We start from the raw sequence: 26,414 nt of genomic DNA on the forward strand, positions 1-26,414 counted from the left end.
ACTTTGATAGAATAAAAGTTTCACATTTACTGCTGTAACTTCAAAGACATGTCTATCTTAATTAAACCAACAAACTTAACTTAGTTCCAATACTGATTTACGTTTCACCTGGGCCCACTCCAATTTGAATGTTTACCTGAGACACGAGTGGGGAGATCTGGAGTGGGGGGTGTTAGGTCCAGGGGGCGCTCTTCTTGCTACTTGACAGTGAAGAGAGAAGGAGCCATGGTGCATGATCTGGAGGTTAGTCATGCAGGCCGCATGCACGTTGGTGCAGAAACATGAGAAGGGGGAAACAGAAGAAACAAAGTGCTGCCAGGAGATAGAGAAAGGATTCCCCATTTTAGAGCTCCATCAGCTCCAAGAGAGAAGCAGATGTTATGCTTTCCCGCCAGCAAGGGGGGAGGGGTTAAGCAGTCCAAGTCGGGCCAGAGAAGACAGGGAAACTTCCCCGAAACAAAGAGAGTTTGGGCAGCTGCTTGGGAGTATTCCTTACAGTCTCTGTCTCGAGTTAGACTAACCCCATTTGGCTTCGTTATAGCTATTAACACAGGAAATGAGCAAGGGAGAAGCCCCATGTCTATTAGGAAGAACAGAGAGAGATAAAGTCAGAGTCCCCTTTGCTAGGGATGGCCCAGCAACCTGGGTATACTAGAAGAAGTCTTATTTATGTAATTATCTGCAAGGCCCTTTTAGAGACCTTGGACCCTTTTTGCTTCATAAGGGCCTGCAAAGCGGTCATAAAGAAGACCTGTTCCACAGACTGCAACTGCCCCATATTATTTTACTCCTGTTGTGGCCATGAACAATCAGGGCTCCTCTTACCTGAATTCTGGTAACAACTTGCCTATATGCGCGCTCCTCCTTAAGGTGCTCAAGTCCCTGTTCGGGCGCCACTTGTCGCGGCCAGCGCGACAACACAACCAGGGTCGAGAAGTTAAGAGGATGATGAGACAAAGACAAGACGTAAAGAGATGGGGACAGGAGGGACACAGTGGATGATGTCCAAGCAGTGCCAATTTTATTCAAGGCAGCAAGGCATTATATAACAGAAACAACTACAAAAAAGTATCTATTTTTAACTGATTATGAAAGAGTTTGCAACATGCACAGAAAACCCTTCAAGCTTTCCCATTATCTATTTCCCAAGCACCAATAGCAGACCTTCTGGCGCCAGATGTACTAACTTCAAGGCTACTCAAGACATAGTTTATGTAAGCACAGCACAATCTTACAATGGTGTAGTTTATAGCCCGTGCAAGGACAGCACAATCCCACAATGATTCAATGAGCAGGCCTGTTTTGCCCATTCCAGATAAGCACATGCAGGCAACCATGTCCGTGAGTCTTAGGATCCATAGCTCAGGCCCTTTCTTAAGTGCTGCTCAATTTTTCACTCACGGGGTTATTAACCCTTGGGCTTCCAGGAGGCACAAGTCGGGGCCTGGTTTGGTCTCTTGACTCTAGCCCAGTCCGCAGCTGCCTACATTTGTCTCTCTCCCTTTTCTTTTGCTTTGCTTATATATTTTGTTTCTTAGGTTCCACATACGAGTGAAATCATATGGTATTTATCTATCTCTGACTGACTTAATTCACTTAGTATAATATAGTCTAGATCCATCTGTCTCATTTCAAATGGCAAGATGTTATTCTTTTCTATGGCTGAATAATATTCCATGGTAGAAGTATATCACATTGTCTTTACCAATCATCTGTGGATGGACATCCGGGCTCTTTCCATAATTTTGTTATGCATGTATTCCTGCTAATTAATGTTTATGTATTTCTGGGAGTCAATATCCAGTAGTAGGATTATTGGATGGTAGGGTAGTTCTGTTTTTACCTTTTTGAGGAACCTCCATACCGTTTTCCACAATAGCTACACCAGTTTATGTTCCCACCAATATGGGAAGAGGGTTCAGTTTCCTCCACAGCCTTGCCCACACTTGTTTTTCCTATATTTTTTATTTTAGCCATTCTGACAGGTGTGAGTTGATATTTCAGTGGTCCTTATTTTTTTTTTTTAACTTTTTACCTACTTATTTGAGACAGAGAACATAAGTGGGGAGGAGTCAGAGAAGGAAAAGCAAGCTCCCCACTGAGCAGGGAGTCTGATGGGGGACTCGATCCCAGTGAAATGTGGTCCTTATGACATAATCAAAACAGCAAGGAAAGCAACTCGCACACAGAGGATTCATCTAGGATTTAGGGATGTTAAGTTCTTGAGGAACCTCCATATTGTTTTCCGGAGTGGCTGCACCAGTTTGCATTTCCACTGAGAGTGTCAGAGTGTTCCCATCTCTCTGTATTATTGCCAACATCTATTGTTTCCTGAATTGTTAATTGTAGGCATTCTGACTGATGTGAGGTGGTATCTCACTGTGGTTTTGATTTGTATTTCCCTGCTGGGGCACTCTATTTTTAAGACTCAGTAAAACTCACTGTGCAAGTACTTTCTATTCAGCTAGAATGCCCATATATGCAGGCAGTAGAAAAAGAGTATTCAATATGGAACTCTCAGGGAGTCCTGATTCCATCACCAGGCCTCCTTTGAGGGTGAACTTCCCCCAATAAGAGATGACAGGGGAAACTTTGACTTTCAAACAGCTGGTCACTGTTGAATGGACTTAATTGTACCTGTAAAACAAAACTCTGGGAGTGGAGTAGGTGGGAAAAATAGGACGTCAACAACATCTGTTTCACTGGGTGGAAAAAGTAGAATATGAAGTGTCAGCTTAAGACAGAAGGAAAGAGAAAATACAATAATGTCAAAAGTTTGAGGTTGATAAATCCCTTAAAACTCAGAAACTGAATGGGAAAAGTTTGACAAGCTAATACGGAACCAAACATGTCCAAAAACTTTCAGTGCAATGCTCAGCCCTACATATATGCCCTTCCTGAACAGCAGACTCAGATATAGCTACACAGGTGCACATGCAGAAAAGAAAAAAAAAATACCACAGAGAGACAAACACAGAAACATTTCCTCCCCATAGGGGAAGTAGAGCCTAAAAGTGATGGAGACTCAGTATACATTTGACGATGAGAACCAAGAATATGTCCATTACCATATATCCAGATCCACCAAATCACCATGATAGGAACAGACTAGAGCATCGAATGTCAGCAATTCATAAGTTCACAGTGATTGTCCTAACAAAAAAACTTTAATGATATAGAAGCGGGACAGAATGTTCCTTTCCATGGCACAATGCCAACAAATACACATTGTATAGATATCAAAAAGTTAGAATACTTCCAATGTACAAACACAGATAGGGTTATGAGGTACCACTGGAATCATTAACAGATGACAATATTTTAGAGAAAGACTTTAGAGAAGAGGCTCTTCATACATCCACAGAGTACACCACTTACTAAATTCCTAATTTTTAGAAAGAAAATTACTTGTCTTGCTGTGAACAGATCTTATAGGCCCTCCATAGCAAAGAAACCAAAGCTGCTCTCCCAAGAACAGTGAAGGGCAAACTGGACACTCTTGGTCTCCAGGGAGGCTGAGCTGGACACACACAACATTAACTATGGAGTGTCCTGGCCAAAGGCATAGGCTGGATTTAATCAGAAGGGACTGATCAGACAACTTCAGGAGGTATGCCATTAAGCTAGATATCTGACCTGTCCCCTACTAACAAGGAAATATCACCACCACCGGAGACAGCCACCTAAAGGTGAGGAGGTATTCTGGGCTCCAAAGGAATATAAAAGTACAGCAACACATTCTTTTAGTCCTTTGGAACCCATCATATCTCTTCTCCATTTTGTTGTCTCTTATTTGTGGTGACACTGATTTTTGAAGAATGACAGACCTGTCATCTGGTTCAATGGTCTGCATCCTGAAAGTGTCTGATGACTCCCTAGTGCTCAAATTCAGACTAAACCTCTCCAGCAAGAATATTGCATAGTTAATGCTGTCTGCTTCTCACACAGCCAGTTGGTGGCCCAGAATGTCCATTAAGACATGTGGTGTTTTTCCACGGTGCTCCGGATTCCAGTTCTCTGTAGGATGGAATTGAGAGCAGCAAGACTGAATGCCTCTGGAAACTGGGTGTGATCTAGGCAGGCACTGGTCCCCTGAGGGATTTATCACAACTGGAGCTGAAGGGCTAGAATTTCTCTCCTCAAATGGGTCTTTTCTAGTAAAAATCATAGACAATGGCCTGGGATTATGATGTGGATTCTCAGCAAAGGATCCCTCCTGTGCTCTGTTTAGGCTTTAACTTGGTGTGCTGCTTTAGATTCCCTTCCATCAAGTGGAAAATGATGGGGTTTTAGGGTGAGGTTTTAGGATGGGGTTTTGTTCACATGAGGCACCTCTTTTCTTAGTTTCTGAAGTATTTGGTATCTGAGAGAGGAAGACAGAGAGAAATCAAATGTGAGTCTTGGTCAGATCCTGCTGATGGCTGAGCCTGGAGGGCCAGCTGCCTGGTAACAGAGGCCAGGAGCACACTGAAGCCCTGTCCAGAGGAACAGTTGCAGGGGGAGCCACACCCAGGCAGGGGGGCAGATGAGAGCCCCAAGTCAGATGTAATACCTCACTAAACTGATAGGCAGCCTGTGATGGAGGATCCAGGGGCCCCTGGGCTCCCAAAGCAGGAGGCTAGTGATATCCCAGCTCAAGGCTGCTGTAAGCTTTTGCCAGATCCCAACTACCTCCTCCTCTGCAGCCACTTAACCAATGAGCCCCCTCCATCAGAAGCCAAGTGATGGCTTTCTCACGCCTCACGGGGAGGGATGCACCTAGCACCCAACATGCACTTTCAGAAACAGACTGCTACAGGAAGGAGGGGACCCATGGCAGACAAGCACACCCCCTTTTCACCCTTGTTCCAGTCTTCTGAAAAGGAGGCCAGGCTATGGAATGAGTCCTAGGCTGTGAAAGCCAACAGGGGCCTCTGAACTTCTCCAAGCTCCTTACTACCATGTGCACATGAGGAGCTGTGGCCCTAGGGGCTAACGACCCCTGAAAGCCATGTGACGTGTGAATGAAAACCCTGGGCTGAAAGCCAGACTTGGGCCCTGTGCAAATATTTGGTGGAAGAGAGAATTCAGCCTCTGATCTGTAGGTGTGGGCAAGCAGTAGATACTGTTGGTCACTTGGCCTGACAGGAACAAGCCTAAAAGTGCTGAGGGAAGACCCCATGAAGGAGAAACCCAAAGGGCAATTCACAAAAAGACAGCCTGGGTGTTATCAGGGACAAATCATTTTCCCTTAGGGACAACAACATTCTCTGAATGTTATCTCACACAGGATAGATCTTAGGGCATTTCTAGGAATATTCTCATCAAATATAAGCTTCACCAAACTCTGAAGCAAAATGAAAAAGCTTTCATTTTTGCTTTCTAGATACTCATCCCTTCTTTTCCCAACTTTCCATAAAGAATAGAGCCTTGCAGTGATTACAGTGGTGTTCTGAAGGGCCTGCAAATGGATTAACATAGGAGAATGAGACCTGAGATTTTTTACTGAGATACTGTATAATGACACCACATGATTATTTTCTTTCAGTCTGCAGTGAACATATCAGGGGGCTCGGAAATCCTTGTAGTGACTAGTGAACTGTGGTTTTTATTGTCATAGGAAAAAGGAAACATGAAATCCGTTGATCTTGACCAGGGAAGGGATGATGTTCTGGACATTGGGTTTCTATGCAATATTCCTTTCTCAATGTATTGTGTAGTATAGGGGCTGAGGGGAAGCCTGACTCCAGCTGGTCCCATGTGGCTCTCCTAGCTGAGACTCGGATTCTCATTAGATTATGCTTTGGGGGCTCTTTCTTGTCAGTTTTTTTTTTTTTCAGCATAACAGTATTCATTGTTTGTGTACCACACCCAGTGCTCCATGCAGTCCGTGCCCTCTCTAATACCCACCACCTGGTTCCCCCAACTTCCCACCCCCCCACCTCTTCAAACCCTTCAGATTGTTTTTCAGAGTCCATAGTCTCTCATTGTTCAGCTCCCCTTCCAATTTCCCCCAACTCCCTTCTCCTAACTCCCCATGTCCTCCATGCTATTTGTTATGTTCCACAAATAAGTGAAACCATATGATAATTGACTCTCTCTGCTTGACTTATTTCGTTCAGCATAATATCTTCCAGTCCCGTGCATGTTGCTACAAAAGTTGGGTATTCATCCTTTCTGAACCTAGATGAAATGGATGCATTCCTGGAAAACTGTAAACCCCCAAATTGAACCAGGAAGAAATCGACAACCTAAATAGTAATGAGATTGAAGCAGTGATCAAAAACCTCCCAAAAACAAGAGCCCAGGACCTGGCGGATTCCCTGGGGAATTCTACCAAACTTTCAAAGAAGAAATAACACCTATTCTCCTGAAGCTGTTTCAAAAAATTGAAGCAGAAGGAAAACTTCCAGACTCTTTTTATGAAGCCAGCATTACCCTGATCCCCAAACCAGGCAAAGACCCTACCAAAAAGGAGAATTTCAGACCAATATCACTGATGAATATGGATGCTAAGATTCTCAACAAGGTCCTAGCAAACAGGATCCAACAGCACATTAAAAAGATTATCCACCATGAGCAGGTGGGAATCATTCCTGGGCTACAAGGATGGTTCAACATTCGCAAATCAACCAATGTGATAGAACAAATTAATAAGAAAGACAGAAGAACCACATGGTCCTCTCAATTGATGCAGAAAAAGCTTTTGACAAAATCCAGCATCTGTCCGTTCCTGATTAAAATGCTTCACAGTACAGGGATAGAGGGAACATTCCTGAACTTCATCAAATCTATCTATGAAAAACCCACAGCAAATATCATCCTCAATGGGAAAAAGCTTGCAGCCTTCCCGCTGAGATCAGGAACATGACAAGGATGCCCACTCTCACCACTCTTGTTCAACATAGTATTAGAAGTCCTAGCAACAGCAATCAGACAACAAAGACAAATAAAAGGTATCCAAATTGGCAACGAAGAAGTCAAACTCCCTCTCTTCACAGATGAAATGATTCTTTACATGGAAAACCCAAAAGATTCCACCCACAAACTACTAGAACTCATACAGCAATTCAGTAACGTGGCAGGATACAAAGTCAATGTACATAAATCAGTGGCTTTCTTATACACTAACAATGAAAATACAGAAAGGGAAATTAGAGAATCGATTCCATTTACTATAGTACCAAGAACCATAAGATACCTGGGAATAAACCTAGTCAAAGAGGTAAAGGATCTGTACTCAAGGTACTACAGAACACTCATGAAAGAAATTGAAGAAGACACAAAAAGATGGAAGACCATTCTATGCTCTTGGATCGGAAGAATAAACATTGTTAAAATGTCTATAGTGCCTAGAGCAGTCTATACTTTTAATACCATTCCAATCAAAATTCCACTGGTATTCTTCAAAGAGCTGGAGCAAATAATCTTTCTTGTCAGTTTTAACACATCTTATTCACATGGAGAAGTTGAGGGTTCTGTGTCTTCCTAGCTCAGATTCTCTAAACATCCCAGGAGGAGAATGCTTGTGCTAAGTGACTCATTAAGACAATGGCCCTGTGAGAATGAGGCTTTGGAATTGAGAAGAAGGGAAGGAAGGCAAGGAAACCAAGAAAGAGTGTGATTTCTGGCCAAGTTCTAAGTGTTTGAAGGGTGTAAATAATGTTGCTCTGCTGAGGAAGTCCATAGGGCCTGCTTCCCCATGGCCTCAAGGAGAGGGGCGAGGGAATCTCAGGACAGCCACAGCAGAAACATAGCAGAGTTCAGATGCAACCAGGTGATGGAAATGGAAGGTCCGACAGGGTGGCAGCTTCCATGCAAAACAGAGGTGGCACAAGCTGTGGGAATGACCAAAGGAGGAAGAGAACAGACAGTGTGTGTGTTTGTCAAGGGGGTGCAGGATGGAGGGTGGAGGGTGGAGCTATAATCAGAAGGAGGGCAATAGGAACCTGTGCCCCAAGAGCCAAAGACGTGATTACCTCTGTGCCCTTAGCTTGAAGGCTCGGAATCTGCATGCCAGTCTCCATTTGCCAAACTGCAGTTTTCTCTTGGGAACCTCCTGTTTCATGACACTGAGGGCTTTCATGTGGCCAAGGACTTGACACTCATCCTGGCTGTCCTCGAGCCCTCACCAGCATCACGCTCTGGCTTGGGAGGGTTCTTCATGCAGATGGAATCATCCAAAGCCAGCTCTGAAAAGAAAAGCATATCAACAGCATGTGCTGTTATTCACAATCTTTCTGAGTCTCCACCTACATTGATGTCAAAGAAGGACAGTGGGACAGAATGAGAAAGGCCATCCGACAGTTCACAGGTGAGGGGATGCCAAAGGACACACTTCGATTTTTCCCTTTTGTGTTCATCTCTCTCACACTCCTGTAAGGATAATGGTGCCAGGAGGCCGACATGTTCACAATGGACAAATGTGAAATCAAGAGAAACAGAAATGGTAAAAAGAAAGAGTTCTGGGGAAGGGAAGACAAAGGCAAGGAAATCATGCTGGAAAGAGGCTGTACTTGTAGAGGGAAGAGACTGCAGAGCTCAGCCAAAGTCAAGGTTGAAGGGAAGACTTTAGGGAGCAACAGGGGAAGAGAAAGCTGGGGAATTTGCACAACACACCTCAACATGCTGTACATTTCATACATGTGCAGTACATATAATATACACACCAAATAGACATCACGTATGTGACATTGGATATAAATGTGTGTGTGTGTGTGTGTGTGTGTGTGTGTGTGTGCATAGAAATGTCATTTATGACACAGATCAGGAAGCCAGTTGCAGTGATATTTTCTAATAATCATGGTGATCTATGTGCTTTTTATGACCATAGTCTGATTTCTGAATGATTTATGGTCTTCTCAAGCCAATGAAGAAGTTAATAATAACAGTATTTCTTTGAAGAATGCTTTCATTTCCTTTATTGCGATTTAAGTGACTAGTATATGTATAAACAGGTAAAATTATATAGTTAATGCATAACACATTTCCAAAAAAAGTTGGTGTAATTGAAAATACTAGCTGTATTATCAAAAGACCTAGGTCTTTCCTCAACTTTCCTAGGAGCTAGAAAATTACCTCTATGTTTTCTAGACTCTAAAACTTTGAGTCTAGAAATTTGATTTGGTCTAACTCACAACATTATGAAGATCAGCTGTGCCCAGTGTGATAGCATTTTTTAATGACAAAAAGAAATGCACACCATACATAAAATATTGGGAATGTTAGAATTTCTATAGATAAATAATGGTTTTAATGGTTCTTTGTCCTTCATCCTATACTACACAACTTTTTTTCTGCCATAGAAATCAACCCAATTCTCCACGAATTACAAATATAACATTTATTTTTAACTCATGTTATGTGAAGTCAGCTGAATGGTTGTAGCTCAGATAGTTCGTTCAATTTTTTCTAAGTTCCGTTAATTTGACCAGTTTATAGGAAATACAAAATGGGATATCCACATGAAAATATTCCCTAGGAACTAAATTAGTGTACATATACTAGGAATGAATATTATAAATGTTTCCTTTTATGTTCTCTTTGCCCACGACAGCACTGTAAGTAGCAAAATGTTATTCATTGTCCTTCTCAAAATAATCTGTTATAATTTTATAAAGTCAACCCCAAATTCCCATGCTGATTGTTCTAGAAAAATCTGTTTCATTTCTTGCAGTGAGTCCCTGATCACCAACAGTTAGACTCCTTTTTGAATTCAACTTCTTATAGTCATTAATAACATGAAATTTGTAACATCTCACTTGCCATATTAACATTCTGTCTCAAACTTGTTCTCCCAAAGCAACTTCACTAGCTGTATTTTCTACCTCCTGCTTTAGCCAGGCTGACACTTTTAACTTTGCCAAAACAAATGATGGACCAATACTTTTCCCGTTTTTCTTAACAGTAAAATTAATAAGCCCCTAGTCAGGTTACCAAAGGGAAAAAAAATTACAAGAGAAGACACAAATTACAAATATCAGAAGTTGGAAAGTGCCCATCACTACTGATCCCATGAACATTGCAACATTAGTAAATGAATATTATTAACAACTCTATGCCCACAGATTTGATAACATGTTGAAATAGAACATTCCCTCAAAATCATCATCTAAAGAATCTTCCACAAGAAGATGTATAATCTGAATAGATCTCTATTAAAACCACCACTTCAGTGATTGACAACCTTCCTAAATGAAATTACCTGTTGCAGGTGGTTTCACTAGTGAATTCTGACAGAAATCTTTCAATAATGATACCAGTTCTCTACAACCTATCCCCAAAATAGCAAGCAAACCCTTCCTAAGTCATTCTGTGAGGTATTACTCCAGTAACAAAACTGGATGGCAACAAGAAAAAAAAAAGAAAGAAAAACTACAAACCAATATGTTTCATGAAAACAGATATAAAACCTACAAGCCAATTGTAAATAAAATTAAACCCTGTATGGAAACTATACACCATGAACAAGTGGAATGGATTCCAGGTATATAAGGCTGTATCAACATTTTAAAATTATTATAATCCATCACAGCATGTTAGACATGAAAAATTGTATTGATACAGAAGAATTACTTGAAAAATGCAATACCATTAATTATTAAAAAAACAAATAACTACCAACTAGACATAGATGGGAGAGTAACCAAGTAGATTTAAGTTAAAACTAATGTCCCATTTAGTGGTGAGAAACCAGATACTTTCCCCCTAAGATCATCAACAAGGCAAGGCGATCTCCTTTCACTACACTTTAAGCACGGTATTGGAAGTCCTTGCTAACATAGTAAGAAATAAAAAAGAACATAAAAGGTACGCAAGTGAGAAGAAAAAATAAAGGGAAAATGCAAGCACAGAAGAAGTTGCTCAGTGTCTTAGACATTAGGGAATTGCAAATTAAAACAAGATAGCACTGCACATCCAGAATGATTAAAACCCAGAACACTGACAACACTGAAACACTCTTGAGAATGTGGAGCAATAGAAACTCTCATCCACTGCTTGCATGAAAGAGAATGGCCTGACTGCTTACATGTAGAATACAGTTCGGAAGTTGTTTCACGACGTTCTCACAGTCTTATCACATGATCCATCAGTTACTCTACTAAATATTTACTCACATGAGTAGAGAACATAAGTTTGCACAAAAAAAAACTGCACATAGAGTTTCTATCACTTCCTTCATTATTGTAAAATATGAGAAGCAACCAAAATGTCACACAATAGGTGAACAGATAAATTGTTACATCCTAATAACAGAACATTGTTCAGCAATAAAAGGAAACTATCATGTTTTGAGGAAAAAAAAAAACAGGGAGAAACCCTCAATATTTACTATGGAGAAGCCTGTCCACAAAGAATACATACAGTGGCCTTCCAACGAAATGACATTCTGAAAGGACAAACCTATGGAGATAGTAAAAGATAAGGGGTTGCTGGGTATTAGGGGTAAGAGTGAAAGATAAGTAGAAAGAGTACAGGAAAGTACAGGGCAGTGAAATATTCTGCAGCACATTGTAATGAACTATATACATGATACTATGCATATATCAAAACTTCCAGAACTATACAACACAAAGAGTAAAGTCTAACATAAACTATATACCTCGGGAAATGATAGCATATCAGTCAGTAATGATTCAATTGTTTTATTTAATCATTTTTTAATTTATTTTCAGAATAACAGTATTCATTGTTTTGTACCACACCCAGTGCTCCATGCAGTCCGTGCACTAATACCCAAAACCTGGTTCCCCCAACCTCCCACCACCCCCACCTCTTCAAACCCTTCTGATTGTTTTTTTAGAGGTCCAATAGTCTCTCATTGTTCACCTCCCCTTCCCATTTCCCCCAACTGCCTTCTCCTAACTCCCCATGTCCTCCATGCTATTTGTTATGTTCCACAAATAAGTAATGATTCAATTTTAACAAAGGTGTAGCAAATTACTAACATGGGAAAATAAAGGAAACTATATGTGGAGGAAAAGGATATATACCAAATTTGCAGTTTCTGCTTCATTTTTCTATAACCCAAAACTAGTCCAAAATATAATCTATTAATTAAAAAAAAAACCCTAATGTCAGTCCAGTTCCACATGGCATTTCTTGCTAAGTTATAACAAATGAAAACATTAAAAAGACTGAAAAATCAGTAACTCTTCATGACTAACAGAAAACAGGACACAGGGCAAAAAATAAACTGCCCCCAACACTGGAGATACAAACACAGGAAGACACGGGAGTTATGACTTACTGCAGTAGAGACTCTGGCAGAAATCACCACTGAAGGAGAACTAGGGTAGGAAACCCCGAATTGTAGTCGCTCAGTTCCTACAGGCTCAACACAACTCTGAGAGTTAAAAACTCCCAGGGAGAAGAGAAGTAAAATGGCCCTGACCAGATCCACCTCGAGGAGCTTGCCCAGGTTTCCTCAATAAGTAAAGGAAAAAAATCCCCACCACTTGAGATTTGGGCAGGGGCCAGGGAAAATGTGAAGTTGGTAAATGTAGATAATTATTCAGGATGAAATGCTCGGTATTTTGGAAGTTATTATACGATTTCTTCTACTTTAGTGAATGTTTGAAATTTTCCACAGTAATAAAAACAATGATCAAAGGCTAAAAAAGGTTTTTTTTTTTTTGAAAAGAAAAAGAACTAACCAGAGCAAACTGCCATGTGAGCAGAGAAATGGAAATCCCAAGAACCCAAAAGAGATGTTACAGAACACACTGTGACAGAAATGAAGAACACCTTGGATGGGCTCATTAGTAGACTGGACACAGCTGAGGAAAAAAATCTCTGTGCTTGAGAAGATCTCAATAGGAGCCTCCAAACCTGGGGGGTGACACCTCCAAACACACACAATGCGATCAGTAGCAATAGCATCAGTGTAGCTCAGGATTGCCTACTACTAAATTCTCGAACTTCCACAGATTTGATGAAAAAGTTGTCGTCAACATACACACTGAAAAGGAAAGCTATTCAGTTTGTTAATTTCCAAGATGTTTTATTTGTTTTATTAAAACTGAATACTGAAATTCAACAGATTCAAAATAAAACAGTCGATTTTGTTAAAGATCGTGGTAAATTACAAATAGAAAAAGAATAAAAAGAAAAAAAATAGGAACTATCACTAATTGTGCATATTTACTATATAATAACATCATATTTTCAGTTGCACTAAAATTCTAGACAACCATAATAAGAATATATATACATATATATATTCTTAAATATATATATTTGTGTGGGGTTTTTTGTCTGTTTTGTTTAATCATTTTTTTATTTATTTTCAGCATAACGGTATTCATTGTTTTTGTATCACACCCAGTGCTCCATGCAATCCGTGCCCTCTCTAATACCCAACACCGGTTCCCCAACCTCCCACCACCCCACCTCTTCAAACCCTTCAGATTGTTTTTCAGAGTCCATAGTCTCTCATTGTTCACCTCCCCTTCCAATTTCCCCAACTCCCTTCCCCTAACACCCCATGTCCTCCATGCTATTTGTTATGCTCACAAATAAGTGAAACCATATGATAATTGACTCTCTCTGGTTGACTTATTTCACTCAGCATAATCTCTTCCAGTCCAGTCCATGTTGCTACAAAAGTTGGGTATTCATCCTTTCTAATGGAGGCATAATACTCAATAGTGTATATGGACCACATATTCCTTATCCATTCGTCCGTTGAAGGGCATCTTTTTTCTTTCCATAGGTTGGCAACCATGGCCATTGCTGCTATAAACACTGGGGTACAGATGGCCCTTCTTTTCACTATATCTGTATCTTTTGGGTACATACCCAGTAGTGCGATTGCAAGGTCATAGGGAAATTCTATTTTTAATTTCTTGAGGAATCTCCACACTGTTCTCCAAAGAGGCTGCACCAACTTGCATTCCCACCAACAGTGGAAGAGGGTTCCCCTTTCTCCACATCCCCGCCAACACATGTTTTTTCCTGTCTTGCTAATCTTGGCCATTCTAAGTGGTGTAAGGTGATATCTCAATGTGATTTAATTTGAATCTCCCTGATGGCTAGTGATGATGAACATTTTTTCATGTGTCTGATAGCCATTTGTATGTCTTCATTGGAGAAGTGTCTGTTCATATCTTCTGCCCATTTTTTGATATGATTATCTGTTTTGTGTGTGTTGAGTTTGAGGTGTTCTTTGTAGATCCTGGATATCAACCTTTGTCGGTACTGTCATTTGCAAATAACTTCTACCATTCCGTGGGTTGCCTCTTTGTTTTCTTGACTGTTTCCTTTGCTGTGCAGAAGCTTTTGATTTTGATGAACTCCCAAAAGTTTATTTTGGCTTTAGTTTCCTTTGCCTTTGGAGACATATCTTGGAAGATGTTGCTGTGGCTGATATCGAAGAGGTTACTGCCTATGTTCTCCTCTAGGATTCTGATGGATTCCTGCCTCACGATGATGTCTATTATCCATTTCGAGTATATCTTTGTGTACGGTGTAACAGAATGGTCGAGTTTCATTCTTCTACATATAGCTGTCCAATTTTCCCAGCACCATTTAGTGAAGAGACTGTCTTTTTTCACACTGGATATTTTTTCCTGCTTTGTCAAAGATTATCTGACCATAGAGTTGAGGGTCCACATCTGGGTTCTCTCCTCTGTTCCAGTGGTCTATGTGTCTGCTTTTATGCCAGACACATAGACCACGTTATGTTACGCTCTCTTGGTGATCACAGCTTTGTAATAAAGCTTGAAATCAGGCAACGTGATGCCCCCAGTTTTTTTTTTTTTTCAACATTTCCTTAGCAATTTGGGGTCTCTTCTGATTCCATACAAATTTTAGGATCATTTGCTCCAGCTCTTTGAAAAATGCCAGTGGTATTTTGATCAGAATGGCACTGAAAGTATAAATTGCTCTAGGCATTATAGACATTTTTACAATGTTTATTTTTCTGATCCATGAGCATGGAATGGTCTTCCATCTTTTTGTGTCTTCTTCAATTTCTTTCATGAGTGTTCTGTAGTTCCTCAAGTACCAATCCTTTACCCCTTTCCTTAGGTTTATTCCCAGGTATCTCATCGTTCTTGGTACTATAGTAGTTGGAATCGATTCTCTAATTTCCCTTTCTGTATTTTCATTGTTAGCATATAAGAAAGCAACTGATTTCTGTACATTGGCTTTGTATCCTGCCACATTACTGAATTGCTCTATGAGTTCTAGTAGTTTGGGGATGGAGTCTTTTGTCTTTTCCATATAAAATATCCATAAAGTATAAAGAAGAGAGATAGTTTGACTTCTTCATTGCCAACTTGGATATCTTTTATTTCTCTTTGTTGTCTGATTGCTGTTGTTTGGACTCCTAATACGATGTTGAACAAGAGTGGTGAGAGGGGGCATCCTTGTCGTGTTCCTGACCTCAATGGGAAGGCAGTCAGGTTTTTCCCATTGAGGATGCTGTGGGTTTTTCATAAATAGATTTTATGAAGTTGAGCAATGTTCCCTCTATCTCTATACTTTGATGCATTTAATCAGGACCAGATGCTGGATTTTGTCAAATGTTTTTTCTGCATCAATTGAGAGGACCATGTGGTTCTTCTCTCTTCTTGATAGAAACAAAGACTTCACAGGTAACACGATGTCAATAAAAACGTATCTCTGAATAATCACTCTCAATGGGAATGGCCTAAATGAGCCCAAAGAATGGCACAGGGATTGCAGATTGGATAAAACGACAGGACCATTCCATATGTTGTGTACAAAAGACACATTCTGAACCTAAGGATACATCCAGACTGAAAGTGAAGGGATGGAGAAACATTTTTCATGCAAATGGGGCTCAAAAGAAGGCTGGGGCACTGATTCTCATATCAAATAAATTAGATTTTAACTAAAGATTGTAGTCAGAGATACAGAAGGACACTACATAATTCTTAAAGGGACTATCCACTAAGAAGTTCTAACAATTGTAAATATTTATGCCTCCAATATGGGAGCAGCCAATTACATTAGAAAACTGTTAACAGTGGGGGAGGGGGCGGCTGGGTGGCTCAGTGGGTTAAGCCTCTGCCTTCAGCTCAGGTCATAATCTCAGGGTCCTGGGATTTAGCCCCACAGCAGGTTCTTTACTCAGCAGGGAGTCTGCTTCCCCTTTCTCTCTGCCTACCTCTCGGCCTACATGTGATCTCTCTATCTCAAATAAATATAAAAAATAAAGAAAGAAAGAAAGAAAGAAAGAAAACTGTTAATCAAGAGAGAGAGTCATATTGATACAAATACATTAATAGAAGGAGATCTTAACATGCCTCTCTCAGTAACAGATCATCCAAGCAGAAAATGAATAAAGAAGCAAGAGGATTGAACAACACATTGGACCAGATGGACCTCATAGATACATACATAACCTTCCACCCTAAAACAACTGAATACTCATTCTTCTCGAGTGCACATGGAAACTTCTCCAGAATAGACCATGTACTGGGTCACAAATCAGGGCTCAAATGATACCAAAAGATTATGATTATTCTGTGCATATTCTCAGATCACAATGCTTTGAAAGTGTAACTCAACCACAAGAAAAAGTTTGGAAGGAATTCACACACCTGGAAGCTAAAGACCACCTTGCTTAAGAATGCTTGGATCAACCAGGAAATCAAAGAAGAATTAGGCTATTCATGGAAACATGGAGAACGAAGACACTTCAGTCCAAAACCTATGGGATACAGCAAAGGTGGTCCCAAGGGGGAAATACATAGCCATCCAAGCCTCCCTCAAAAAAATTGAAAAATCCAGAAAACACAAGCAGTCTTTACACCTTAATGAACTGGAGAATCAACAATGAATTAAGCCAACTCCAGACACAAGAAGGGAAATAATCAGGATTAGAGCAGAGATCAATGAGATGGAAACTAGAGATACAGTAGAATGCATCAGTGAAACTAGAAACTGGTTTTTTGAAAGAATCAATAAGATCAATAAACCATTGGCCACACTAATCCAAAAGAAAAGAGAGAAGGCCCAAATTAATAGAATTATGAATGAAAAGGAACAGATCACGACTGACACCAAGGAAATAGAAACAATCATCAGAAGTTATTATCAGCACTTATATGCCAATAAGTTCAGCAACCTAGATGAAATGGATGTATTCCTGGAAAACCATGAGCTTCCAAATTGAACCAGGAAGAAACTGAAAGCCTGAATGGACTGATATCTAGTAATGAGATTGAAGCAGTGATCAAAAACCTCGCAAAAAACAAGAGCCCAGGACCTGAAAGATTCCCTGGGAAATTCTAACAAACGTTTGAAGAAGAGATAATACCTATTGTCCTGAAGCTGTTTCAAAAATTGAAGCAGAAGGCAAACTTCCAGACCCCTTTTAATGAAGCCAAAGATTACCCTGATCCTCAAAACCGGGCAAAGAACCCACCAAAAAGGAGAATTTCAGACCAATATCCCTGATTAATATGGATGCTAAGATTCTCAACGAGATCCTAGCAAATAGGATCCAACAGCACATTAAAAAGATTATCCACCATGATAGGGTATGATTTATTCCTGGGTTGCAAGGATGGTTCAACATTTGCAAATCAAACAATGGGATAGTACACATATGTTTAGATTCAGTCCTGGCATCAGACAAATGATAGAAAGTCCCTGTGAAGTGGGAAGATATTACATTATTAAATTATACTGAGTTGTGTAATTGCAGGCTCCATTAAGCCCTCCTACCCACCCGCATAGCCCACAAAACTTTTCAGTAGAGTTTCCACGTGCCCTCATATAGAGTCTAAGGATATAATAACTTGAACTCTTACCCCACTGTTCCTCTACTATTCCCCCTATCCTCCACTGAATGCATGGTATTTAGACTGTCCATTCCCATTTTCAGAGAGACTGCAGTGAGGGCAGAGAGTAATGTGGTCATCCAGGGAATATTCTGTTCCTTGGTCTACTTCTCTACTTAGTGTGCCAACTTGTGAGCACACACGGGAAACCCAACAAGTACTAAAAGCATAGGGTCTCTGGGTTGATCTTGGGAAGTGTCAGCCAACATTTAGAATTCTCTCAGGACTCAGAATGGCTCTTGACCTGCAAGGACCAAGATAATTCCTCTATACTTTCCTGAGGGAGGCACTCCAGATTCCTGATGCAGCATCTTACGATTTCCAGGCAACACACACACAAAGACGCACACACACCCTCCACTATTTTCTTGTTGGCAAAAACGTTTACAAGTCTGTGACATGCAGCTGACTTAATTTAAGCAAGCGTGGGAGAAATATCTAGAGGGCAACACTTGGAACAACACTGAGCTCCCCACCCAGAAGGGCTCCAAGGCCTCAGCCTGGGATGCTGTTGGCAGGGAGAGGCGTGCCTATGGAATGCTGTAAAGGAGCAGGAGGATGGTGGGGGCGGGGGGGCGGCAACATGGAGTGTAGGGGGAAAGAGAGGGGAAGTTGGGAAGGTGAGAGGGTGAGAGTGTTCTGGCCTCCTGCTGGGGGCAGCTCCAGAGCCCTGAGCCCTCCTTGCAATGGCCTCCGTGGACACTGTGGTCCTTCAAGTTGGAGCGTGTGTCCAAAGAGCAAGCACTCCTGTAGTCTTACTATCCCTGTGGGTGCTGATCCAAGGCTTTGGGGCTGAGGTGAACTCTCATCTGTTGTTCCTCCTCACTGAGGGCAAAATCCAGGGGTGGCCTCACGCAGGATAGAATTCTATACTCGGATAGAATATCTTTCAACTCTCAAGAGTGTAAATAGCGTGTGGGAAGGAAGAAATAAAGCTATAGTTGACCTTGTACAACACAGGTTGGAACAGCACGTGTACACTTCTGGGTGCCCTTTTTATAAACAAAGCATACTACTCTAACTATATGTTCTCTTCCTTAGGATTGTCCTAATACCATTTGTTTCTCTAGCTTACTTTATTATATGTATACAGTGTAGAATACAAATATGTTTTCATTAAGGCTTCCAGTCCATAGCTACTATTAGTAGTTCAGTCTTGCACAGTCAAATGTTATACACATATTTTTTACTTTGAGAGTCAGCACACTTAACCCTGCATTCTTCAAGGGTCAACCTGCATCTCTATTTACAGAGGACATGCTCCTAAACATAGGAAAATCTCAAGTCATCCACACACAAAAATATTAGCGTCCATAAACTCATTCTGTAAGGTTGTGCGGACCATGTATACACAAATCAGGTGTGTTTCTATGCACTAGCAATGATCAATCAGAGAAGGAGATTAAGGAAGCAATTCCATTGACAGGGCCACCCAAAACAGTAGAATATGTAGGCATCAGTTCATTCAAGGAGAAGTCAGACCTGCTCACTGAATAGTAGAAAACACTGCTGTAGGAGATTACAGACCTAATGGGCAAGAAACTGTGCACATGTATGGCCGATTTACTGTAGTTCCTAAGGCCATACTACTCAAAGAGATCTACAGAGTCAACATGATTCTATCAGAATTTCTATTCTACATTTTCTCATTGCTGTCAATCTCTTGCAGTACATTCCTTTCACACACCGTCACTTTCGTCTCTTAGATGGGGTCTTGTTTATATTTTTCATTTATTTATTTCGCATTTTCAATTGATTGTAAACACACTAAAAGTTCTCATGTCATTTGCTGGTGGTTGTCCCATCTGCATCAGCTCTGGGTTCTGTTCAGATGATGGAGTTGTCTCCTGATTAGGGGTCATTTCTCCTGCAAGAGCTCCAGGCCCTGTTCCTTCTACTGCTTTCAAAGATTGCCCCCAAGTTGCAGACCTTGCCGTCCATGGAGGCCCTGAGTAGGACCGCACTGCATGTCACCCCTGCAGAGCTCTGGATAGGTGACTTTCCACAACACTCTCCTAGGGACAGCGTCCTGGGGTCTCACATCTCAGCATCCTCAGCAACAGGAGGTCCATGGGGCTCCTCCTCAGGTTCCCCTCCCTCGTGGCCTTGCTTGGAAACTCTCTGCAGCCAGTTCCTTGGAGCAGATATAGGGCTCTGCTCACCTGTGTGCTTCCCTGTCTAGGAAGGTTCTCTTCTTTCCCTGATTCCCAGAAACTTGGAAATCTGCATTTCATGCATCTTGTGTGTCTTTGCAGTTTTTTGTTGTTTCAGGTAGGAGAGTAAATCCAGTTGCCCTGGGTCCCTATTGTGGTGGCTCCGGTATTTTAAAATCAAGCTGGGAAAGGTCATCTAGATTCTGAAAACAGACTTGTACAGAATGCAGAGCCAGAGCCAGGGTGTAAACTTGAAGTAAGAAAATCCTTATAAGTTTGTATTTACAAAGCACTGAGCCAGACCAAAGAGCAGAGTTTGTAGTGTATTTTTTATTTCTTTTTGAGAGAAGCCTGTGCCCTTATGGGCCCAATAGACTACTTGAGGAGGATGAAGCAGGAGGACTGAGTGGCCCCAGGATGCCCATGCAGGGCTGCCCTGCTTTCCAGGTTGGAGGTGATGGAGACCTTGCCAGGGTAGTGGCTTGATTTCCACCTGGTTGAACGTCTAGCCATTGTGGGAAGTCTCCCTGCTGCCCACCATCTCTGGCGGGAGGATGGGGTCCGGCAGGGGCGCCTTAACCGCCTGGGGCTTGTTCATGGGGGAGCCTCCTTACTGGCCTTGCCCAGGGGCTTCAGCAGAGTGCCTCCTCCTCCATTAAGTGGGGTCAGCCTCCACTGCTGGGGGCACTCTGCGGTGGAAGTCCCGGCTCTGAAGCCCAGTTCCAGAGCCTACTGAGGTGCACCTGGGGGCTGAGGCAGAACCTGGGGAAGGTGAGCTTCTTCTGCTGCTCCACTGCTGCCATCTCATCAGCTTTTCTGACAGTTTTTCCTTGACACTGGGAGAGAGGGCATGAGACCCCCACCCCTTGCGTGGGGGCTGAGAGGATGCTACCCTGAGGTCTGTGGTAAGAGCCCTTTTGTGCCTGTGGGCATGGCTCTTTAAAGCCCTTGAGCCTGCCTTGGTCATTTCTCTTCTCTCCAGTGTCCTCCCCAGGAAGGATGACCATGACTACAACGTGGCCTCATGGGAAGTGCGGGCTTTCTCACAGCCTTTCTACAGTGTCTCATGGGTATCACTGAGCCCAGGGCTGACTTCTGATCCTTAAGGAGAGAGGGAGAGGCACCAGTTATGTCAAAACCCTGGACTGCAAGGCTGCTGCTAAAGGAGGGGCAGGGATTCTTAACTCTCATCCAGGCACTCCCCTGCTTGTCCCATGGGACCTCAGAAAGGGCTCCACTCACACACATTTTTACCTTACAGTTCTGAGGGTGCAAGTCCCAACAAGGACCTAACTGGACTAAAATCCAGATGTCCACAGGGCACTTCTCTTCTGAAGGCTCTAGGGGAAGGTGGAAATTAGTCAAGGGAAACCGCACTAAAATGCAGTCTGGAGGTTTTAGCAAGGGAGCTCCTCCACCCTCCTTACCTCCTAGGGCACCACAGCCCCAGGGGACAGACTGATCTCACTTTATAGGGACTTGACATTGCACAGGCATAGGCCTCTTCAACCAGACCAGAGTCAGGAACACTAGCTTTGTTCTCCCAGGGAAACACCAGCGCTCTTCCAAATCACAGTTCACCCCGATGGACTTTTAGAACAATCTTCCCAACTGAACTCTTTCCTCTAAAAAGAAAAGTGTCCCTCCCATTTGTTCTCTGGACTCGCCTATGGATTTGCCAATGCTGATTTTTTCCAGATCACCTTTCCCTTTTATCCTGACAAATCTCATTTTTGCTGGTAAAATATCTGGCAATTTCTATTTTTTTTAGGTGAAGCAGACAGTGTGTCTCTGCCTGTTCCAGCTTTTAGAGGTCCCTCCTCTATGCTCAGCCCCAGCCCCAGCAGGGAGAGTCCTCCTCACACAGCATCCTTCTGACCTCCTTCTCTGCCTCTTCCAGTTTTAAGATAGAAGATGCGTACAGGTTCCTGGCATTAGCATGGGTCCCTACTGCCCCCACCTCACTATGAACTCATGTGACAACTAAATTTGGACGCCCCTCCACCCTCCTTTCTTTTCGAATTTCAACAGTCCCATAAAAGAAAAGCACTCCCTCAAGGCGCAATCAAGACGATGGCAAATCAGGATCCTTGGGCTCCTCCATGACTATAGAATTGCCAAGTACTTGTCTCTTGGGAGTATTTGTTTGCTTTGCTTCCCAGACCTGGCTTTTTTCGGTTCACTTGCGGACTTTGATGCAGAAATCTCACCCGAGGGGAAACGCTGGAGGGAGGGAAGTCGGTGGCAGAGTGGGTCCCATGGAACTCTGCTAACCCCCTACTGTGAACTCAGAGCCCAGTCTAAGGGAGCAGAAGGGATGGTGTCCTTTGGCCCTGCCCTCAGCAGCAGGATACTGGGCGCTCTCTTCTGGGGAGGCCACCAGAGGGCGCTGCGGCTCTGCCCTAGGAGCCCACCTGGTGAAGAAGCTGGCCCTGGTGGTGATCTCAGGGCCTGGGATGTTGCTGGCAGGTGTCAGCTCAAGGGCTGGCCCAGAAGTTGCTGACTTTGGGTTCCCCGCCCCCTCAACCGGGTTGGTCCAGGCCTGGGGGGTGCGTGGGGACTGTCTAGGAGGCTGAGCTCTACAAGTGCAGCCAATGCACTCTGTCTCCTCAAAACAGGTTCTAAGGAGATGGGTGAGGGAGACAGAGAGAGATCTGTGCTTCTCTGTCTGCTGGAAAGTCCTCCCTATGTTCCTCTCAGGCTGGGACAGCCTTCCCTGTGCTGAGTGTTCTGTGTGCATGTGTGCGTGCATAAGTGTGTGTGGTTTTGTCCCTGATGTCATGGGCGGGACATGTCTGATGTCAAACAGGTGCCCTTGCGGGGCGGTTTTGGGCCAGAGAATTCCTGGAGCAGAGGGTGTAGCAGTGCTGTTGCTTCCATTGTATTAGAAAGACTCCTGTGGAAGGCGAGGATGCTCAGGACAGGAGAGGGTGCCAAGGATTTTGGGGGTCAGGTTGGCGAGTGAACATGTATGTGGGGTGGACAGCCGGTGAGGCTGGACTGGGGCAGAAGAGGAAGGAATCATATTTACTTAGCAGGGAAAATGCCACTATCAAGTAAGTGTTTTTCCCAGGATGAGGCTTGACCATTGCACTGCGGTCCTGCTGACTCTTGCGATTTCCCCAAATGTGGAAAACTCAACTGCCTGACTTGTGATGGGGAGGACTGCCTTCATGCTCCTTCCCTGGTAAATGACAGAATGCTCTTTTCTTTGTATTCCCACATTTTTTTCTCTGGTAAGATGCGTTTTGCTCCTCCCAGTTACTTAATGAATGCATGCTTTTTAGCCCTTTTAATTATATTGCTGCTTGATGAAATAATGTAAAATTTCCTTGGTAATTTGATGTAGATTAGTTGTACAACTGGATCAGAATAGATATACATTCCTCAACTGTCAAATGTCCTTTTAATTCTCATTCCAAATAAAATTTGGTCCTGTTGATTAAAAAAAAAAAAGGAAATCAAGAACCACAGTAAAAATGTGTTCCACACCTTTAGGTGATGTTCCCTCGCCCTTGTAACATGAAGGACGCTGTGAAGGGCATTTCCCAACTACAATAGGTTTTTGCTAACACCCTCTTCCTGAGACCATGGGGTGTGTGCTTTCTGGCTGCAAGGAATAAAAACCCCAACTTGTTTCCTGGGAGGTGTGTTCCTCATGATTTGGCCTCAGGGAATTGCCATCAGCCTAGCTCTGCCATGGTGGCAGGAACCATTTTCAGACATGTGTGGTGTGGCACATTTCCCAAAAATGAACATACTTTTCCAAGGTAAGATGGCTCCCTGTACTTCCTCTGTTCTTCTCCCTACTGTTTTTCCTAACTATGGTAAATTGCATAAAAGAAGAAACTAAGTTCTCATAGATGGGGTTAGGATTTAATAAGAGCGTTGGGGAGCCTCTGTGGCCTCAGTGGTTTAGCCTTTTCCCTCAGCTCAGCTCAGTCCTGGGATGGAGCCCCACTTTGGGAGCACTGCTCAGTGGGGAACCTGCTTCTCCCTCTCCTTCTGCTGCTCTACCTCCTTGTGTTCTTTCTCTGTCTCTCTCAAATAAATAAATAAAATCTTGAAAAAAGATACTGAGAGGTCTTATCATCCTGAACTTCCAGGGAATTGATGACAAGGACCGCAAAGTAGCAAGGCAATATGACTTTGGGCTTTTCAAGTTGGAAATGGGCACATGCAAAAGAATGATACATCATTTTGGAAGATACTTCAGCAACAAATTTGGCCATCATAGCCATGAAACCAATTATCCACCAGTCACTCTATACACAGAGTATCCTGCTTTAACATTGGCCAATTGCTAGTATTTCAGGAAACATCAGAGACTTGCATAAGACCGCATCCAACCAATATGGGGATGACATAAAGGATTGCATTGCCAAATCAGTCCCCCCAAACCATAAATCGTCCACAGTATCACGTTTTACTTGCATTTTCAAGGGTCAAATATTGAGGTACGAGGAAAGCATCTGAGACCCTAGCAACACTAACTGCAGAACCTGCTTCCCACAGGAGGACTCGCTCTGGCCCACACGAAACCTATATGGTCCCTCAGTGATGTGTGAGCTCAGCACACAAAGTGGAGATGTTTGGGGTGATGTCCTATGGCCATGCTTACATACCTCATGTGACCATTCCTAGGGAACGTGGCCATTTAATCCACAGATTCTAAGTTTGGTTCCTTATATAGTTCTATACACATCAGATACACCCTTGTAAATCAGCAAGAATCCTATTTAACTTCCTTAGGAAAAGGTACACAAAAAGGGAGAAGTTCCTCCTTTACCCTTCAAGGTCTCCCAACTAAACTAAGGAGTAAGTTTTACCTGAGACATTGAATATGCATCAATAACCCAATATTGAAATCGAGGGCCATTACAGAATATAAAGGATGAAGGCAAACAGTTTTTATGCATTTTAGACAAGAAGACAATACATCTCTGAGGGCTGTTTGGGAGCTTAATTTGGAGGGAGTTCTAAGCGAATTTAGAACCTCTGTTTTAAAGTCCCTTGTGAGAAGGATATCTTTTTACTCTTAGCACAGGCAGTGCCTTTTACATATGGGAGGTTGGTTTCCTGCTCTCAGAATGACAGAGGAGGATTTGAGCGTCCTTGCAACAGCTGCTTTTCAAGGTAGTTTCAATTCAAAATAATCAGTGTGGCTACAGTGGTCATTTTGGGCAATCTGACCTTGGTGTCTATGGGTACCATGGTTTCTCTCAGCATTGCTCATTACTCAGTGCCTGTTTCAGTAGAATGCTAAACATATGATTGTTAGAAATACAAACAGGCACCCAGGTGGTTCAGTTGGTTGAGTGTCCAACTCTTGATATCCGCTCAGGTGATGAGCTCAGGGGCATGAGAACTAGCCTCAGTTCTGGCTCCATGCTCAGTGTAGAGTCTGCTTGGGATTCCCTCTCCCTCCGCCCATCACCCCTTCTACAAATAAATAAATATATATATGAAATAAAAAATAAACACTATGATCTTACCTGAAACTAATACAACGCTGTATGTTATGTGTAGTGGAATTTTTAAAGAATTATTTTCAGGGACCCCTGGGTGACTCGTTTGTTTCAGTGTCAGTCTTTGGCTCAGGTCAGGATCCCAGGGTCCTGGGATAAGCCCCATGTCCAGCTCTCTGCTTGGTGGTGAGTCACTCCCCTTCACTCACCTTCCTCCCAACCACCCCTGCTCTCTCAAGCACCTCCTCTCCAAGAGGAAATAAATAATTTAAAGAACATTGGGTGAGCCTGGTTGTGGGTATTATGGAGGGGCCACGTTGCATGAAGCACTGGGTGTGGTACCTAACCAATGATTCTGGAACACTGAAAAGAAAATTAAAAATAAATAAAAATTAAAAACAAAACAAAACAAACAAACAAAAAACCATACATGGTCCCTCTGGAATCAACCCACCTATAAAGTTATTTCCTTTTGCCGTCCCCTAATCCACACACATGTCTCTTACTACCGTCTGACCTCCTCTTTCCCCCAGTGATGGAGACAGCTCAGAAGCACTGCTTAACCTGGAGGTGGGGCCAGAGAGAAAAGCACACATGGTACAATGGGCTGCCTTCAGAGTCAGCCACAAGGGAGCTACAGGCAATTAGAAACAAGCCCAAAGTACCATTACGAATGAGCACTGTGACATTCAGTGGTACAGATCTGAGGTGTGGTAATGACATCAACTTCCTTGTGCAAGTATGTTTAGACTCAAGCATGAGACCATGGGATCAGAAGATTGAAAGGAAACTGTGTCAAGTGAGGAGATACTAAGTTACCAAAGTCACTCTGACTTGTAGAACTGTTTTGTCTGTTTGCCCTCATTTCCACCACAGAAGCTAGAAAATGTTCAACAGAGTCTCCACTTGACTTCAAGTTCAATCTGAGAACAAATTAATTTGACCTGTAACCCAAACTTTCAATTTCTTTTCTAACCTGTGTTGAATACCAGGGATTT

At 42.5% G+C, this 26,414-nt stretch overlaps 1 long non-coding RNA gene and 1 other non-coding gene across 2 annotated transcripts; one reads left to right on the plus strand and one right to left on the minus strand.

The window, feature by feature from the left end:
* Positions 1-388: 388 nt before the first annotated feature.
* LOC125096889 (uncharacterized) lies at positions 389-25,953 on the minus strand. The gene is made up of 3 exons (XR_007126429.1): positions 25,926-25,953; positions 12,697-12,704; positions 389-530 (listed from the first exon to the last, which is right to left on the minus strand). It is a non-coding gene; the product is annotated as an uncharacterized LOC125096889 (long non-coding RNA).
* LOC125099340 (U1 spliceosomal RNA) lies at positions 22,972-23,134 on the plus strand. Its single transcript, XR_007127117.1, has one exon. It is a non-coding gene; the product is annotated as a U1 spliceosomal RNA (small nuclear RNA).
* Positions 25,954-26,414: the final 461 nt, after the last annotated feature.

Source organism: Lutra lutra, chromosome 4 (assembly GCF_902655055.1).
Source record: "Lutra lutra chromosome 4, mLutLut1.2, whole genome shotgun sequence".
NCBI lineage: Eukaryota > Metazoa > Chordata > Mammalia > Carnivora > Mustelidae > Lutra > Lutra lutra.